Genomic DNA, 18,767 nt, shown 5'->3' with positions numbered 1-18,767 from the left:
TACAGTTCTGGGTCTAATCTGTCTATCCTACACATCCAAGGACAGTAACAAGTTCACTCAGGACTGAGCCAGTGTGGACGCCTGAGTCCCACCGACTGTGCCTACTCCTTCATTTTCAACCAGGGAAACATCCCTGGCACACGCGTGAAACAAGCAAGAAGCATCAAGCACTTCCCTCCCAAGAGACAGCAGCAGGCAGAACAGAAAGAAGGCAAGGAAGGTTAGTGCAAGCAGTATCCAGATCACGGCTCCACCATTTCTGATGAGTGACTTTGAGGACATTGCTTCCCCACCCTTAGTCTATTTCTTCATCTAAAAATGGGGCTCTGGCTGTCTACTTCCTGTTGTGAGCAGTCCTGTATGACAGTAGACATGAAGTGTAGTCAGCAGGCACATAGTAGGTGCTCATTAGCAGTGACTCATAAACAAATGACACATCAGAAATCTGCTTGGTGAATGCAGAACGACAACACGGGGCATAGGGTGTGTTGAAGGACTTTCTCTCGGGCTCTGAGGGGCGAGTGAATTGCCCACTTTCTGCTCTGTCTAGAGACAGGGGGCAGCCAGCTAGAACAGCCTGCATCCCTTCCTGAGCAACAATGAAGTCACAGCGACACTTCCCAAATGTTCTATTTTCAGGCTTTGTGGGGACAACACCCTTCCCTGACACCTGCCATCGCGGCACGGCCCTTTTGACATCAATGCTAGTTTCAGATCCCTGCTTTCACAGAAGGTTTTTCTTTCTTTATGATCCATAGGAAGGCACTTGAGCCCACAGGCAGACTATGCCTTCTGTCTAAGGCTGGATTGCTTCTGAAGGTTTTCCTTTCTTTCTTAAAATTCAGTCACAAAAGGTGACACTTTTTCCTTGGAGTATCTTATTCTTTCACCAGACTCATCTGTTTGAGGAGTCCTCTCCCCCTGTGGACTGATTCCTGTCCCCCAGCCCCAAATCCACCGTCATTAAATGAAAGTTCTCCGTTTTCGCATTCAACACAAATGCATTGAATGCCTTTTTGCTTATGAAACAGGCAAAGAAGAACACTATATAATCCATTTTTTAAATAATATATGGTCTTTGGCCCTGTTTTTTTTTAAGATTTTATTTATTTATTTTTAGAGAGGGAAGGGAGGGGGAAAGAGAGAGAGAGAGAAACGTCAATGTGCGGTTGCTGGGGGCCGTGGCCTGCAACCCAGACATGTGCCTTGACTGGGAATCGAACCTGCGACACCTTGGTTTGCAGCCCGCGCTTATAATCCATTTTGTTTAAGTCTAAGTTTATCCTCTCTAATTCTGGCCCAACTCTTCTACATCATTAACCCTACAGATGAGAAAACTGAGACCCAGAGAAATCCAACCCAACTAACGTCCCACAGAGACAAGTCCTCCAAGCCAGTACTCCCTCCGCTCCGTCCCCTCCTGCCATGACCTCGGGTCTGGGCTGAGCCACCTGCTCAGACATTCTTGAGGGATTACCTTGCTTCCTTGGCAAGCACAGGAGTTGGCACATCCATCAGGCGTTTTCTGGGATGGCCAGCGGTTCAAGGGCCTGGCGTGGAATATCAGCAGGTGGTTCCTCCCAGGACCGGCCTTTCCTGGCATGAGTAGATGCTCTTTCAGGAGCTGTTTGGTCTCAGGGGACAGTGACAGCTTTGTCTCCTCCCTCTTCTTTCCTCCTATTGTGCATTTACAGAAGGGGAACTGACTGTGACTAAATAAAGATGCTAAAGCTGGAACTGTGGGCCATCCAAGTTGGTGGCCGCTGAGTCACGAGGAGATTCTAAGCTGCCACTTGTCCTTCCATCAGGCTTGAGTGACTCAGTTGTTTAAATCTTGTGGCAAGACACCTGGAAGCTATTTACTCGCTCACGAAGGACCCAGTCACAGGGCAGAAATGTTATAATGATTTGCCACCACCCCATTACCCTGAGGGCCCGATTTCTGCAAACTCTGTGTGGGGCTGACTCAGTCACCCGTCACTGAGGCAACGTTCTTCTGCAACGGCTATTTATGTCGCAGCGCCGTCTGAAACACCTCTCAGATCCTCTTTGAAACGTTCAAGTCCCCAGGAGGCAGCCTGACCTGATGAGGACGTCACTGGCTGTGGGTCCGAGGACAGTGCATCTGAAGGTCAGCCAGCCTCCTCGGGGCCTTGGCTTCCAGCTCAGGTGATACCTCTCTCTTATCCTCAAACTTATGTCAGGACAAACTTCCTCGGAGTAAGACAGTCACAGGCCACGTCAGCTCTGGGACAGTCCACGGCCCACGGCAGCAGGAAGGAGGCAGAGAGACATCGGTAGCTGAACATTTGATAACGTTTCAGACTTGCCAATGGCCTGATGTGAACACTCGGTCAGGCCTACATGGCTTCTCTGTGCCTCAGTTTCCCCCACCAAAAATGAGGATATTTACCCCATGGGGAATGAGGTGGATGCATGATGAAATGAAGCTAACCCCATAACGGTGTGTAGTTGGACTAGCTGGACATCCAGGATGAAGCCAGCAGAGGGGCAAACCTGCGAGCCTGCCTACACCGGGAGGGAGTCCTCTGGCTGGCTCTCCCCGACCGTCTCCTTCAGAGGGTCTGAGGCCTCACCTGAAAGAGTGCCCACCAGCCCTGACTGGTGTGGCTCAGTTGGTTGCGCGTCATCTCACAAAGTGAAAGGTTGTCGGTTCAATTCCCGGTCTGGGCAGATGCCTAGGTTGCGGATTTAGTCCCCGAATGGGGTGCCTCGTAGCAGAAGCAACCAGTCGATGTTTCTCTCCTTCTTTTTCTCCCTCCATTCCCTCCTCTCTAAAAATAATAATAATAAATAAATATTTTTTTTAAATAAAAGAATGATCACCAAGAAGAAAACAAGCTGTCCTTGTGTCCTCCCTTCTCCCAGGCACACCAGGTGACAGTGGCTGATAAAACGCTTGTGGAGGCCTCCAAGCTGTATGAATAGAAAGTTTTCTTATATCGCAAAATGCTGGCAAATGGCTTGCCCGGAGGTCATTACACATCAGGCAGACAATAGAGGAAATCATTTCCTTTTCTTTCTTCCGATCTCTGGCTAAAAGTTCCTCAGTCATTTAGGGAGGATTGAATCCACTAGTGGACTGTCCCCATTCGAGGACTGCAGGGCTAAAGTTAGTACTGACCTGAACGCGACAACCACAAGGGGAAACAGACCACAGTTGCTAGCCGCCTGCCAGTTGCCACAGCCTTCCTTCCCCAGAGTTTGGGGGACACAGTTTTCCGCAAGGTCGCTCCTTGGAAATGCCTTCAAGCCAGAGAAGGCTCAGGAAAACCCCCCGCTGGCCCTCCTCCCACCTCTGATTTTCCCTGTCTTTCAAGGGACCTACCCCTCTTCACTGGTAGAGCACCTTGCTCTCAAAGGTTAGCCGTCATTGCCCCAGTTACGTGGTCGCCCCCAAGGACCTTTTTTTTAAACAACCCATTTTAAGGCTCTGAGGAAGACTGTTGCCAGGGGCTAAGGAAGAGATTTTCCCTTCAAACAGCTCTATAAAAGTAGCTTCCAATGGCAGCCTTCACATTAGTCCATTTGGAAGGCGACAACTGTATGGCCCAGAGAGGAAGGACCAAGAGAGCCAGCAGACACGTGGCGTGCGGATTAAGTGATAAGACAGAATTTTCACTCAAAGAAGGGGTCTCTCCAGGAGATGCACTGGTGCTTTCAATTATGTGAGTGTGTGTGATTGTAGTTTGGTGGTCGTGGTAACAAACCATAGAAACCCGTTCAAGCTACCTCAAGTAAACTGGGACTGTTAGCGGCTTCTAAGGGGCCCCGGGAAGTCCAGGGGACGGAGCCGCAGCAGGCCTGGGTCTCCTGCAGCAATGGGTGGGGCAGCAGGTTTGAATTTAAGGTGGTCTAGAGGCTGCAGGAGCAGAAGCTCAAGTGCCTTTTTATGTAGAAAATCACCTCGAACATGACTCATCTGTAGGCCACCCATCTGCTTCCTCCTCTGACAACAAGCAAATTCCTTCCAAGCTGCTTCATTAAAATTCTATTGAGGATCTTGGTGGCTTGGCTTACTTTATTTTAATGACTTTATTTTCTCACAGCAGTTTAAAGTTCACAGCGAAATGGAGAGGAAGGTACAGGGACTCCCCAGATGCCCTGAGCCCCCACATGTACATAGGCTCCCCCATTATCCACATCCCAGACCAGAGTGGGGTGTTTGTAACAAGTGATGAACCCATACCGACACGTCATTACTCAGAGCCCACAGTTTACAGTAGGGCTCCCTTGTGGTGTTGGACGATGGACAATGACATGCACTCGTCATACAGTATCCCACAGGGTATTTTCACTGCCCTGAAAAGTCTCCGCGCTCTGCCCAGTCATCTCTCCTCCCCAACCCCTGACCCCTGGTGATCACTGATCTCTTTATTATTTCCACGGTTTTTGCCCTTTCCAGAATGTCATACAGCAGGAATCATACACTATGTTACCTTTTCAGATTGAAATAATATGCAACTAAGTCTCCTCCATGTGTTTTCATGGCTCGATAGTTCAATTAGTTTTAGTACCAAAATAATACTCCATTTTCTGGATATACCACAGTTTATTTATCCACTCATCTACTGAAGGACATCTTACTTGCTTCCACGTCTTGGCAGTCATGAATGAAGCTGCTATAAATATCCATATGCAGGTTTTTGTGTGGACATAAGTTTTCAACTCCTTTGGATAAACACCAAGAAGCGAGATTGTGGGATCATATGGTAGGAGTATATTTAATTTTGTAAGAAATCACCAAAACGTTTTCCAGAGTGGCTGTGCCATTTTGCATTCCCACCAGCCGTGAGTTAGATTTCCTGTTGCGTCACCCCCACCAGCGCTTGGTCTTGTCAGTGCGTGGATTTGGGCTCTTTGAATAAGAATTTCATTGTTTTAATTTGCATTTCCCTAAGGACATATGATGTGGAGCATTTTTTTCATCGCTCTAGCATATGGGTTTAAAAGCACAAGATTCAGAGCCTGATTTTGAGAGGTGGATTGGAGACCCCTGGCTCTGCCTTTCCTCATTTGTGTGACCTTGGACAAGGAACTTGACCTCCTCAGGACTAAATTTCCTTGTCGATAAAGTAGAAATCACTCTACCTCCTCAGGCTGTGAAAGGATTGCATGAGACCATGAATGCAAAGGCAGTTCGCATATTGCCAGATAAAGTCATTATCATTACTATCATCCCCCACATCCTCATTTTTATTAGCATAACTCAGTCTTGAGAGGTTTAATGGCAGAACCTGGCTTCCGAGTCAGGCGGACTCCCTACCCAGTGATTTTCAAACCACCACTTAGTGAATCTATGTCGGGCTGTGTTTTCAATTTAGCTCAAGAAACATTCACCACTTATTTAATATTCCTGCCAAAATTACACATTCTGACTCTAATCATGAGGGAACAGCAGACAGAACCCAATTTGAGGGACATTCTAAAAAATAACTGGCCTAAATTCCTCAAAACTGTCAATGTCATGAAAATTCGAAGGAAGGCCAGAAAACCATTCCAGATGTATGAGTCTGAATTGGGTCCTGGACCGGGATGAAAGCGTTGCTGCAAAACACGCACACACACACACACACTCATGCTGGGAACTGTTGGCAAAATGTAAGATCTGTAATTAACAGCATGTCATTGTTAAATATTCTGAATGAATATTCTTCTTAGAAAATATACACTGAAGTATTTAGGGACAAAGGAGCATGATTTCTGAAATTTGTCCATGATTCAGAAAAAACATTATATAATATATATAAATCTATAACATATAAAAACATAAATATGTCAAATATGTGTTTGGCATAATTTCCAGGTAGTTCTCTACTTGGGACTCTCTTCTATGAAAGATCTATGATTTCTCATTGCCCTTTGTTGAGTAAGACCTAGCACAAAAACTGGAAATGTTTTGATATTCTCCTCCTCACACACCAGCGAGAACACAATAATTATTATATGTGCTACAAATGAACTTCCACAGGTTATGTGGAAGGCTTTACCATGGTTCCTATTAAGTTTTGTGTTTTAGTATATATGGAGAGAGAAGAAGGTAAAAAGAGAGGCAGAGATAAAGAGAAAACAACTCTGGCAAAATGCTAAAAGTACCCGTTACAAGTAAGGCACTATGTACGACAATGACACCTGGTATTTTATAGGACTTTCCAGTTTACGACACTTTCACACGACTTCCCATCTGACTTGATTCCACTGAATTCCCAGTGCAGTGCAGTGAAACCATATCTCACGGGGGTAGGGTGCAGAGCAGGGGTCTAAACTTTCTGCCAGGAAGGCAAAAATCATGAAGTTTTTTAAATGACCTTCCTGGCATACTCTTTCTCTTTATCGTGTTATCTTGTCATCATGAAGCACCCATAAACCAATACAGTCTCTATCTTACTTCCGAAAAGACAAAAAGGGAAGAGATAAGTCGATAATGGAGAGAGTTAACATTTATCCAACATACAGGGCTCTTCCCCAGTTGTCACAACAGATTTAAGAGGCAAGTACTATTATCATCACCCCGTCCTGGGTGAGGGGACTAAGACTCAGGGGCAGTGAAGCCACCTCTCAAAGCCGCAGCAAAGACAGGTCCAAACCCAGGGGGAGGAACACGTGTCCTCACCCCGGCTTCTCTGGTGCCCAGGCCTGTCCCTTTGGCCACTTGCAACGTAATGCAGCTCTCCTCGAGGTGAGTGGCTGCCAACGTTTTCTCCAGCCCCCAAAATAGTGTTTTCTAAGCTGGAAGAGACAACCACTGATTAAACCCAGCAGCCCTCATTAATCAGTTTCTTGAATGAAAACTAAAACAGCAGGTTTCAGCTCTTTTATTCTTAACTACCTTACTAGGAAAAAGAAGAGGGCAAGGGAAAGAAAGGAAATTAGCACCAGAACCCAAGATGCCACATTCAAATCCATCTTTCCTGCCCCCATGGCCAGCTATTCCTGGACTCCCCAGAGCCCTTCACCAGTCCCAGGACAGCAGAACTCCGCACCGCACTCCCGAACCCACGCAGGATCTCCAGGCCCTATAACTATTTATTCCTCCGCAGGGAGAGAATGCCACTGAATCGTGTCTCCCTAATGTGAACAATGAGTTTTCCCTCAACAGCAACTGGCTAAAATTCTCAGGTTAGAGTAACAGTGGATCTGCCACTGGAGCCCTTTCACCCGCTTACCTGCCCCCTTTGCACCTTTGGTCCAGGTGCTCCCGCTGCTCTTGGTTACAGCGCTAAGTTTCCGGCACTCCCCACCGCTACACAACTGCCCAGGGATTCATTCATCACTGACACCCAAGCCATCACTACTTAGCGTTGTAAAAAGAATTTTTGAATCTCTGGGAGTTATAACCTTTCCCCATCTTTATTTGCTGCTGACAAGTTCTGGAGAGCTGTAGGGATAGCAGGAAGATATCTGTCTTATGGGTTGACAAGCAGCTGGTGTGACCTTCTCAGCCAATATAACTGCGGGCTGACTTTAATCACAGTCTGTTGGTGTGGCTTCCAGGAAGACTACCTCGATGCAGCCTCCTATTCCTTGGCTGTGCTGGAGGCTCTAAGAAAAGCTTCCTGCATCTCACCATCTAAACCCTGGGAAGGAGGGAATTTATAACTAAATCCCGGCTACAACTGTATATTCTGGGGGCAGGGGAATACAGAGAACTCTTATTTCATTTGCGAAGGTCACTAGATAACACTTGGATCTTGTAAGTCCATGCATCTTAAAAAAAGAATTTTAAGCTAAAATCTGAGGACATGAAGATATCTGCAAATGTTAGCAAAATCTGTGCCAAATAAATGTTCCGTCTTGCTGAGTGTTGCTGATTCCTTCCAATAATGTTCATTGAGCATTTCCCCGTGTTCTAAGATGACCCTTGGATTACCAATGAGGTTAGTCATACCTTTGTATCCTGAGACTTATATCCACTATTTTCTTATACGAAAACATGCAAAAAGTTTATCACCTTCATGATTAGCTCTGACTCATTGCCATTACTATAATAATGTCACCCTCATTCACATGCATTCCTAATATGCTTTCCTGGGGCAGAAGGGTGGAGCATGTACAATATGCTGGTGTGGTCCCCAAGAACGCACCCCACCAGTGCGTACCAGCTGACATATGCTTCTGTGAGCAGAAGGCTGAGAACCAGCATCCCGCGCCTGCCTCATTCTGACTTGGTTACACTTTACGGTCTGCACCCCTAGCCATGCCCACTACAGCGCCTGGAACAGAAGGAGGTGACAGAACGCAGCAGATTCTGGACTAAGATGAAAATCTTAGCCTGGGATGAAAATCGGATGGCCCAGCTCTGTCAGCTACGTGATGTGCAGCACGTTTCCAAGTCCCTCCATTTTCTCATCTGGGATAATAATATTATTGCTTCATGAGATTATTATGAGGGTTGAATTCGATAATAATTTTAAGGTGCTTAGCACATTGCCCATCACTGGGCAAGCTCTGCTGACGTCACCTGTTACTACTCGCCCTTGTTACGGCAGGCACGTGGAAGGTGCTGGATGAGCAAATGAAAGACTTATCCTTGAGTGTTCTAAGAGCAGAAAATTACCCGAGAAATATGGAATTGGCCAGGTTATCTTCGTGTAGGTGCTTTTCTGGGCCAAATACTGCCACGCTTTGTCTTTGCTTCTAAAGCACATGCATTCAAATACTTGTCGCACACCCTGTGGTGGCGGTCAGGTTCTACATGGCGTACATTGTCCCACTTGGCCAGCAGTAGCCAGCATTGGCAAGAACTCCAGCCATGGTCAGGAATGTACTTTGTGGTTGTGCCAAAGGATTTTCTTCCAGGAATACTAACTGCCTTCTGTGGGAATCAGTCTTGCAAGTTTGGCCTCCAGTAGCATTAAAATAAATCAATTTCAAGAATAAGGGGAAATCAAGAAATCTGTATCCTTCTACCAGGGGTGTATTTAAAGTCACCTTCAGCCAACAACTCAGCAGGGTGACTAGCTGGACAATAGCCATGTAGAACAATCACAGTTTAAGAAAGGGTGCTGATAAATTCCTTTCCAAACATTCTCTAGAAAAACATCTGTGATAAAAGAGAATGAGGCATGTGTGATCAATGGCTGAATGTCACTTACCCACCCAAATTCAAGGCAAAACTCACAGGCATGTCATATTTTCCCACATCTTTGGGCCTTCGCCTATGCTGTTTGCTCAGCCTGGAATGTCCCCACCCGCCCTCTTAATCACAGCAGATCATAGTGGTATAGTGCAAAAGTTAGTGGCACGGGTTCAAATCCCAATTCTTCCTGTCCCCAGATAGATTACATTAGGCAAGTCATCTAACGACTCTGTGACTCAGGTTCCTAAGAAGATGATACCTTCACCAATTTGGTAAGGTTTGGGAAAAATTACAGAGGCTCATATTAGAATAGGGTAGGCAGTTCATGAAACAGGATGAGCCCTACATAATGAGCGTCATTATTGTCTTAAATCCCGGCTCCAGCTTTAGACCCTTGGGAAGGTTCTTTCATCCCCCTGGGCAGAGTTACAAACCTCCTCCTCCTCCCTGCCTGTAAGTCCCACATTCAGTTACAACCATCCCTGAGAATGTCAGCCATGCCCCAGTGCAGAAACATAAGGAATGCAAACACCATCGTTTTACCCCGAGAGCCTTTGGCCCTTACCACAGAGCCTCGAACATGATAGATGCCCCATAAATATTTGGTTAGCGTATGAATACATTAATTAAATGCTATTTAAGCTTTTCAAACTCCCCATCAGTCAGTATGTTTTCTTCCTTGCTTGAAAACACAGAGAGACTGCTGTTGCTATGGCTGCTTCTAAAGTCAAACGAGGTAAGCTTCTGAACCATCTCCGAGTTCGTGCAACAATCATTGGTATCATAAGAATTCGTTATTAGCACCATTCACAGCATGAATTAATGCCGTCCCCGGGCCGGCAGAATGACTCGGCCCAGCACATGTTATCTCTGGAGATGAGCTTCCAATTGTCCTCGGGCGGATTCTCAAGCACTGCACCGCTCCAGCATTGCGGGGACAGGGGACAAGTCACAGCTCCGAGTGGTTAGTCACAGGCCATCTGCAAGTGGAGAAGGGCCCTGGCAGGAATGCGATCTAAGGAGACACTAAAAATAAACAGCCCGTTGAGAGCCAAGAGAACTTCCCCTTATGAAAGTGAGAAGGGGGTGATGAGGCAAGCCGCTTCCTGGCAGTGAAGGGACAACATCCTGAGACGGGCTGTGGGAGGAGCCAGGGTCCAGGGGGGGTCTCTGGCTGCCTTGGGACTGCGTGGAGCAGCGGCGAAAGCATGAGCTTTGCAATCGAATGAATCAAATCTTAATTCTTCCATTTGATGAGTTAACTTTCTCCTCTTGAAAACGCAGAGACAAATAATGAAAACTAGAGTACCCTACACATGTAGGACGTGATTCAATATGCAGCTGGGAGAGGCCCCTCCTGGACTCACAGAAAGGGTCCCACCCTGAACAGAGGCCCCTCCATCCCCTTCACTCTAGGTTTCGAAGAGATGTCTCTGCCTCCTTCTCATTTACATGAGCAAGTTTTAAAGAAGTTCCCAGGACAATAGCCATGAAAGCTCTCTCGGGATAAAACTTTTATTAGAAATCTGCTTTCGTTTGGCCACCGTAGCTTGGAAATATATGAAACCCTACAGTGTGGTTCCTGGCCTGTGTGGACTTGTCTTACCTCAGAAGCAGACATTGAAGACACAAACTGACTGGTGAGCTTCGGGAGCTGGCTGCCTCCAGCTGGCGACAGCTGACGCTGCACATCACCTCCCGCCTCCATGTTCAGTAACCCTGGCAAACGACACATGCTATAAATTGGGATTTTTTCCCTCTCGCTCCAAAAGCTGGCTTACCAGAACACCACCGACTGAAAGCCACAGGGCGCAAGAGTCCCCCAACCATCACTCTCCATTCCAAATACTACCAAAAAGAAACCACACACATAAATACTGGATGAGGAACATTATGGAGATACTACACGATGAGGATAGAACAAAAGGAAACAGAACAACCCTGGTGTATCCACTGCACATTCCCACCACATGAGGTTCTGGCAATGAGGTGCCTTGGGGTTTTTTTAAACTGAGAGTCACTGTAATATGCCAGGGAATTTTGAATCAGCCTTATTTGGAGCCTCAAATGAATATATCCAAATGTCACATTACAGCTAGAATGGAAATGTCTCCATTGCACATCGAGGGTAACATAATAATGGAATAACCAACTCGTCAAAATAGGTGATGTGTCATTTATCCCAGTGAGCAAAGGTAGCGTTGCCTCTGTAGCCTTTTAATACGTAACGGTCAAATTAATGAACAGGCACTGTTTCCTCTTGCATGTTCCATCTATTCTCTTCACCTTTAAATGGATTGTTCTTTTTCTTCTGGAGCTCCAAACATGATGCTGTTCCCCCAGGCTGGTGCTTGTGATAGGACAGGAAGGTAATGCCTCGCCTGTAGAGGGCGCCCGGTAGCTCTCAGAGGCCTTTCTCACACACAGACTCAGTGAATACTTAGGCACACCCTCTGAAGTAAGGTGCACCCATTGTCAGACCAGGAAGAAGACGTCCACCATGATAATAAGAGCTGTGGACTCTGCACCCTATTGTCATTATGGCTACTGGATGTTGAACACTGACTGTCATAGCCATCAACACTGTTGCCACTAGAATAACTATTAAGCTGCCCTTGCTTCTTTGCATCACTCTTTATAGTCAGAAAGCTCAGGATAAGAGTTTAAATATTATGGCCATATATTAAGTCCTATGTCCAAATTCCCAGCAAACCAGTATCTAGTGTTTTCTCTGTGTCTGCTGTGGGATGAATATCCTCTACCTAGCAGGGCTTACAAAATGGTGGATGCCCCAAATATGAGGAAGTTCAAATTCTGTATAGTAGATATTATTATTATTACATTACTATTACTACTACTATTATTGTTGTTTTTATTGGCATCTATCCTATTCGTGGTAGCCTATCATTTGAATCTCCTTCCTGTTATAAGTCATCACGACTCCAACACAGGAGTCGGTATGCAAATTTCCAGCCTCCCTTGCAGCTAGGATTCGGGTACATGAATTAGTTCCTGCCAATCAGGGATGCCATCATAAGATTTGATTCAGAAATAAACAACAAGAGAAAAGAGACTGTGCATGGACCTTCCATCTTTGCATCTTTGATAACGAGGGGAGGCAAAGGTTTCTTGTTTTTTTGTGGTGGCACCAGCAGTGGTGGCTATTTTCCAGGGACTGCAATGGTTGTATTTCCGATGCAGAAGCAGCAGCCTTGGACAGCAGCAGTTTTCCATTAGATCCATCACTTGGTTTGGGGCAACATTCCCGTAAGCTTATTCCTCAACCCCAGTTTTCCAGTCCACTCAACAGCTCTGTGATTCACCCAGTATTTTTTATTAAATAAAACATTTTTCCATTTATTAAGAATCAGCTTCTGTTGCTCAGAAAACTCTGACTAATGTAAGAACTCTGACTGATACAATTATGTTTCCTGTTTCCCAGATGTGAAAACAGAGGTTTTAAGAGGCTAAGCTACGCAAGGTCACAAAGGTAGCGAATGACAGAGCAATGATTTGAACCCTCATAATCCAAAGTCCACACTGTAAACCAGAAATATCAAACCACAAAAACCACACAACTGATGAATCAAAGTGGTCCTTGTTTTTTTAAGTTAGAGTAAATTACTGAAATATTCAGTCTAACCCACAGTTCTGAGAAATTAAGTGTTCAAGCAGAAGCCATAACGCTAATCTTCTGATCTAATGGGCTTTCTGTGGTACTGGGCATCTTCATAATCCCATCACATTTTTCTTTACATATTTTGAGATGGATTTTTAAGTGCAATTGAGTTCAAGAATATTATACAAGAAGGAGATTACAATTGTTTTTGGCACCCCACGTTTCCTCCTGTATTCAATGTCCATCTTACAGAAATCAATTCTTTTGTAGTTCTTTCAGCTAGTCTATTTTTTAAATTGTTTACCAGCAAATGCCTTTATTTTTCCCTCATTCTTGAATGATATTGATTTCTAGGTTGAACATTATTTTTCATCAACACTTTCCCAGTATCTTTGTGGTGGATAAGAAGTTTGCTATTGATCTGCTTGTCCTTCTTTTGTGACTAAACCCTTTTTCCCCCTAGCAGTTTTTAATATTTTACCCAATATATCAGCCTGATGTGAGATTTGTTCTTTTTGATCTTGCTGGGGACATGCTCTGACTTTGATTCTTAGGACCCTCATCTTCCATCAGTGCCGGAAAACTCCCGTTCACAACCTCCTCTCACATGGCCTCACTTCAGTGGGATAAACCACTACTTGCCCTCCCATATCCATTTTTCTCTATTTCCTCGGAGAATAGAACTATCAATTTTTTTCAGGAACATAGCTAGAATCTCTCCCTGCCTCCCTAGTGGCTTTGTGGTATGACAAATGATACGTGTATCTCCTGGAAAGTGCTTTTAAAGAAAACAGGCACGCACACCCCTTTTCCCTTCCCTGCACATTCCTCACACCGCCACCTGGGCCTAAGACTCAGACCTGGGGGCCAGAGATAAGAGGCCAGTCGGGATCCTACAATAGAAGCCACAGACTGAAAATAACGGAGCCGCTCTGCCGGCTCTTGACACCTGGACTGTTGTAGGGGAGAGAAATAAATCTCTCTGTTGTTTAGACAAAATATGTGGGGGTCTTATCTTTTCAGCAACTTCTATTACATCGTAACAATTGGACCTCTGTCTCTCTACTCTCCCCCTGCCTGACACCTTCCTCAATGTGTGTGTGTGCATGTGTGTGCACGCACATGACCTTCTCGTTATCACCTTCATTTCTCCTCTTCGTGTGCATCGTTTTCTACCTCATTATTCTCTGTGCTGCACTTGAGGTGACCGTCTTCCACCTTTCTTCAAGGTCTCTTTGTCCTCCTCCCATCTAATGTACTATTTGGTACGTGCCCTTACAATTCTAATGTCAACAAGCCTACTTTTAATTGCTATTTGGTTTCTTCTTAAATAAAGCTGCTTTTTTTTAAGAATAAAATATTCTTTCATTGTATGCTTTCTTTTAGGTCTCAGACTTTTGAAAGTTACTTATTTCATGACATCTTCCAGATTTTTTTAAGTTAACTTAGTTCTCAGATTGCTAATTTTCCTGTTTATCTCCAGTTTCCCCTTCAGGATGACTCATTTCCTCATTTGGTTGGTAATTTTTCAGTAAGATTCCAGCAGAGCTGGTTATCCCAAGGGATACCTGTGTGCTTGAATTGTAGGCATACCCCCACTGGGCAGTTGGTTTGTTTCTGGTGAATTTCTGAGGGTTCAAAGGTCCCGGGCCAGGTTTTATGGCAGTTTCTCAGGTTGAGCTTTCTATATCCCATAGGCTGTATACATTCGAATCCTACGTGGACTCATGGCAGGTCGTGGGGGACACGTCTTTGCACCCACAGCCCCAGACCAGCTCCAAGCCTCCTTCCTGCTTCCTCACGACAGTTGTCCATGTTTTCTCCTGTCCCTGCTCATGGGTGAGGCACCCCTCCGGGGTTCCAAGGCTGATTGACAGAACTGGGTCGCAGTTAGGGCTAGATAAGATACAGGACACCCAGTTAAATTTGAGTTTTAGATATATTATTCACCGACATGACGCTTATCCATTCTTTATCTGTAGTTCCAATTTAACTGGGCCTCCTGGGTTTGTATGGGCCGATCTGACAGCCCTAGTCGCAGTGGCCTGAGGCCGCCTGTCCTACCTGGGCCTCAACGCCACGGCCCCCAGGTTCCAGCGCCTACGTGCAGGGTCAGCAGCAGCATCTAGTTATCACCCGGGCTCCCAGCTCCTTTTTCATGCTGCGCACTGGCCCATGTCCTATACTTTTTTCAATACCAGTTGTATATAAATAGTTCTAATTGCTGCCACATTTTGTCTAGGCTTTCTGTGTGACAGCAGTGGGAGGGAAGGCCTGTCCGTGACAGCTGCCTGCCAACTGTCAGAACTACTTCCACTGCTTTCCGTGTGCCCCCATCCTCCAGTGGAACGCGGCCCTGTGCTGAAGTCCGGGGGAGCGCGGGCAGCAAGGCTCCACCCCCCAGGTTACCTGGGAGACGAGAGAGCGCGTGGGGACAAGTCCGCAGCACTTGTGTTTCAGGGATGCTGCCCATCTCCGTGAAAGGAGGTTTTCTTTTTGGGGTTAGAAGGGTTGGCATTTCCAGAGAGGCAAACCTGCCCCGGTTTTAGCTAAGGTTTGACTCCCAAGGAACCTGATTATCCAAAGATTTTCTCTATATTTTGGGGGAGCATAGAAAAGGGAAAAAAAATCTGACTTTGCTGCACTTTATTTTCACTAGCCTGACTGAAAGATAAGAAGTTAGAGGGTGAGGTAAAAATAGAAAATTATTAACTAAAAAAAGTTCAGACACGTATATTGTAAGAGCTCTGATTAGTCAAAACGTAGAAAATGGAAGACATCTAGTCATAGGAGAACAATAATGTGCCTTTGTATTGGGATGTTTCCGTTTCAAAATAGATCTAAATAAAGTTCTCGGAATAGAAGAAGAGTATTTTGTTTTCGCTTTCGACATGGAAAATTCCGTGGGCCAAAAATTCCAAAACCATTTCCAGATATTTTCTGATTTTTTTTCCAATAATTCCATATCCTCCACATGGTTTCCAGGCAGGGCTGTTATTATTATTATTATTCATTATTCAGGCATGGATTTTCACATAATCTCCAAATGAAGTTTTACTTTCTGTTCTTGTATTCTCTGTGTTAAAGCTATTAATTTGTTCAGGACAGCATTTAAAATACAACACATTTTTTTAAACATTCTGTTTTGGTACATCTGTATATATATTTAAACATTCCAGAAGTCTTCAAAATTGATCCATGCCCTGGGTTTTTTTCTGCACCCTCTGATAGGTTCTGCCGCTAAAAAAAATTGATGATTTGTAAGCCTCAATGTGTGCACCCCTCCCAAACATCCCCTACCTTGATGTGAGTTCACAAAAATAAGGTGTGCATCCTGCTAAACAGGAATTATTCCCAATTCAAAGGAAATGGAGTAATGCTCCTGGTTCTTGCCCCTTGTCCCAGAACTTCTTTGTTGTGTGAAATCTCTGGCTCCAACCCACCTCCGCCTCCACCTCCACCTCCCAGGCCTGTAGGAACCTCTCTGAAATAGGTCTTCCCATTTATAGAAAGCTTACTGGATGACAAAGTATGACTACCAAACTTTGGAAACATATTAAATCAGAGAACCACACGGTTTTAACACATGTCTTATGAGACTTACTCACGGAGCCTGGAAAACATTTAGAAATTACACAAAAACATAAGTAAGTGGAAATGACATGTCTCTTCACCACTCAGATATATTTCTCTGCATAAAACATATTTTTTTTAAAAAATGGAACCATGTTCTTCAAGTTTTGGAATTGGCTTTCTTCATTTATCTCTGTACAGGGATCATTTCCTACCATGTCAAATATTTTTCTATGGTAGCATTTTAGTGATGCTTGATTCTATTTTATAAATATGTCTTATTTTGGCCCTGGCTGGTGTGGGTCAGTGGATTGAGCGGCAGCCTGTGAACTGAAAGGTCACCAGTTCAATTCCCAGTTAGGGCACATACCTGGGTTGGGGGCCTGGTCCTGGGTTGGGGGCATGCGAGAGGCAACCAACTGATGTTTTCCTCACACACAGATATTTCTCTCCCTCTCTTTCTCTCTTCCTCCCCCTCTCTCTGAAAATAAGCAAATAAAAGTTTAAAAATATGTGTTCATTTATTTCATCAGTCCTGTTTTGGGGGTTCTGTGATAATTATCCTTGTAGAAAAGCTATTCTTGCAGTCAGCCATGAGTACATCCTTGGGGTAAAGTCCCAGAAGCGACACTATGGTAGAATAATACATGCATATTCAAGATTCGGGGTACACATTACCTAACTACCTCGCCAAGCGTTTATCAGTCTCGTCAGTAGCATTTAACAGTACCTATCCCCTTGCTTCAAGAGATCTTGCATAAAGATAAGCTCTAGGTTTTCTGTCATACACAAGTACCCTTCCTCAGTGAAAAGGGCTTACAACGTGATTTCTGTAAACACTGAACTCTCCCAGCACGTGCACAACATCATTCCATTTCAAGGATGACTCTCAGGGTCTGTGGACACTTTCTGTACCACCATTCACAAAGAAAATCAGGTCCTTTCTCTATCCGGTTTTCGTGTTAAAGGAAGAATGCCACCTCTCAAAGAGTTCCTTCTGTTCTGCCCTCATGTCGACAGAGAAGAGGCACCGCAGTGCAGCACAGTGCCTTCTGCGGTCTGTTCCATATTCGGCTTCCCAGCAGGCACCGCGTCGCCACGGCAGCCTGACATGCTGAGAAGCCTTCCCCGAAGGCTGCAGCCCACACTCGCCCATCCCTGCGCTGAACTCCTATTATACTTATTGTCTGCACCACACAATTAGCACTTTATTATATACTGTCTTGTTCTCTAATTGTCTGTACCACACAATTTAGCACGTTATCACATTCTGTCAGATTCTGTAACTGTGTCATGTATTTTTGTCTTGTCTCTCCACCTAGATTACAGGATCTGGGGTGGCAGGGCCCCTGCCTGGTCCTGCTCCGGCATTCCCCACAGCACCAGACATGGCTCCAAGGAACAACAAAGTGCGTGTTCGACAAGCGCTGGCTGGTGTATTGGTTGGTGGGTGGGCTGGGAGACGGGTTGGTGGGTGGGCTGGGAGACGGGTTGGTGGATATTCTGCTGGGCTTCAAGGAGACTGCGCCATCTAGAACCTGGAGCAGAGAATAGATAAGGGGCTGGGAAATAGGAGAGTCGGCACCACGTCCCCCCAGCCTCTGTCCTTCCGCCCAGCCTGCCTCTGGCACGTCATCTCCGCCTGCATCACTCTGTGTGTGTCGCACCACTGAGCCAAAACATTTAGCCAGACAACACTGTTTTTTAGAATAGCATGGAAATCATGGTTTTCGCCTAAAGATTTTACATTATAACATCATCCACCTGGGCAGGCCCTGCCATCTAGAGTGAGGAGGCCACGCTTTGGATTTAAAGAGACTTCTTATGATCTCTGTGATCTTCAACACATTGTTTAACCAACGTCTGTCTGTCTGTCTGTCTGTCTGGCTCTGACATGAAACTCTCATTCCTCATCTCTGAAATTATTCCAATGACCATAATTCCTTGTGATAATGCCGCTGAGTGCCCATAAGCCTGCAGGAATATTCTTATTTTTTTCCAATTCTTATTTTCCCAATTCGGCAAATATCATGTCTTAAAGCAAGTGTTGAGCACTATTATTATCATAATACACATAATTAGTACCTCTGTTTGTCTCGCACTAGCTGCAGCGGCTCTGCCTCGGCTGTGATTCATGGGGTTACTTCTCAGAGAACAGAGTCAGGTAATGACACAATTTATCTTTCTTGGTTGAAGAGTTGTTTACTTCTAGTGGTCTATCCCATGATATCAGACTTACTTCTAGTAAATAAGAAGAGAAGAGATACCAGTTTCCTGCCTTAACATTTCCACACCCCGTCGTCACTTGGATCTCTGCTAGAAATACTTAGGTGAATCGAGCGTTGAGTTAGTTAACCATATTTCCCTGAATTTGGGATGGTACAAATAAAATGTTCTGTCCCTTGTCATCTGCTTGTTCCCCTTCTGATCAATATGTTTGGCCATACTGTCTTTGTTTTCGTGTTTCTGACCTTG

Source organism: Phyllostomus discolor, chromosome 14, assembly GCF_004126475.2.
Source record: "Phyllostomus discolor isolate MPI-MPIP mPhyDis1 chromosome 14, mPhyDis1.pri.v3, whole genome shotgun sequence".
Taxonomy (NCBI): Eukaryota; Metazoa; Chordata; class Mammalia; order Chiroptera; family Phyllostomidae; genus Phyllostomus; species Phyllostomus discolor.
Note: the sequence above shows the minus strand (reverse complement) of the source record.